At 45.7% G+C, this 1,024-nt stretch overlaps 1 non-coding gene across 1 annotated transcript; it reads left to right on the top strand.

Annotated features, from left to right (window-relative positions):
• The first annotated feature begins 454 nt into the window (after positions 1-454).
• LOC132666188 (U6 spliceosomal RNA) lies at positions 455-563 on the top strand. Its single transcript, XR_009604552.1, has one exon. It is a non-coding gene; the product is annotated as a U6 spliceosomal RNA (small nuclear RNA).
• The last annotated feature ends 461 nt before the right edge of the window (positions 564-1,024 follow it).

The raw sequence follows: 1,024 nt of genomic DNA, 5'->3' as shown, positions 1-1,024 counted from the left end.
TGCAACGCCAATGTCATCCTGTTTGTCAGGAGGGGAGCCAGTGTGAGGTGCTGTGGTGTGGCCCAGGGTATCAGGGTAACTCACATCCTTCATTCGTTCCTCCCTGTTGTAGGTGACAGGATACTCACTTTCTCAATCAGCATTTTAATCTTACACAGAGAAAGTAAAGTGAGTCAGAGCACTTGACCTTTGTACTTTGGACTGTTTTGATTTGGACCTCAGAGGAGTTCCCAGCTCCTCTTTTTTTTCTGCTCACATCCAGGAAAACATTGCAAATTTGTTGTTATGCCTTACTGAAGGTACTCAGGAAAAATCAGTCTGATTTATCAGTCTGGGTGCAATCAGGGGAGGGAAATCACAGTAACTTGAACAGAGAAAGTTTAATATAAAAACCTTTTTAACTCTAATAGGGGATTGGTATAAGTACAGAGGACTGTAAAGAATATAGGCTTGAATGCTTGTTTTAGCAGCACATGTACTAAAATTGGAACCATACAGAGAGAAGATTCGCATGGCCCTTGCACAAGGATGACACACAAATTCATGAAGCATTCCATATGAAACATCAAAACGTTGAAACGGAGTACCCAGAGAAGGGCCCCACCCCTCTCCACAGCTGGGGAAGACCCAGCTGGGGTTCACTGGATGGCAGAGAAGTCTCTGTGGCATCATGCTGGTAGAAGCATGCGGGGTGCAAGGGAAAGCTGTTTACAGAGACGTGTCCCCTGGAGGCATTCTGTCACAAACCATCCAGGGGGTGTGGAGGCAGATGCTGTCTGCTGGGTGCTGCTGGCCACTGTGCACTGCAGAAGCTGGGGTTGGCTCTGTGCACTATGGGAAGCAAGGATCTACCAGAATGGGGAACAAAACGCCTTTCCTCCTGCAGCTTCTCTCTAGTGCCCTCTGTTGGAAAAAAGTATTATCGTGCCTGCTGGCAAAGGAAAAATATTTAAGGGCCCAGATCTGTTTTCACACAGCAAGCAAAAATAATAAATTTGGAACTTAGAATTAATAGACTGATAAC

This window comes from Panthera onca, chromosome D3, assembly GCF_046562875.1.
Source record: "Panthera onca isolate mPanOnc1 chromosome D3, mPanOnc1 haplotype 2, whole genome shotgun sequence".
NCBI lineage: Eukaryota > Metazoa > Chordata > Mammalia > Carnivora > Felidae > Panthera > Panthera onca.
This window is presented reverse-complemented; position numbering and strand designations above follow the sequence as displayed.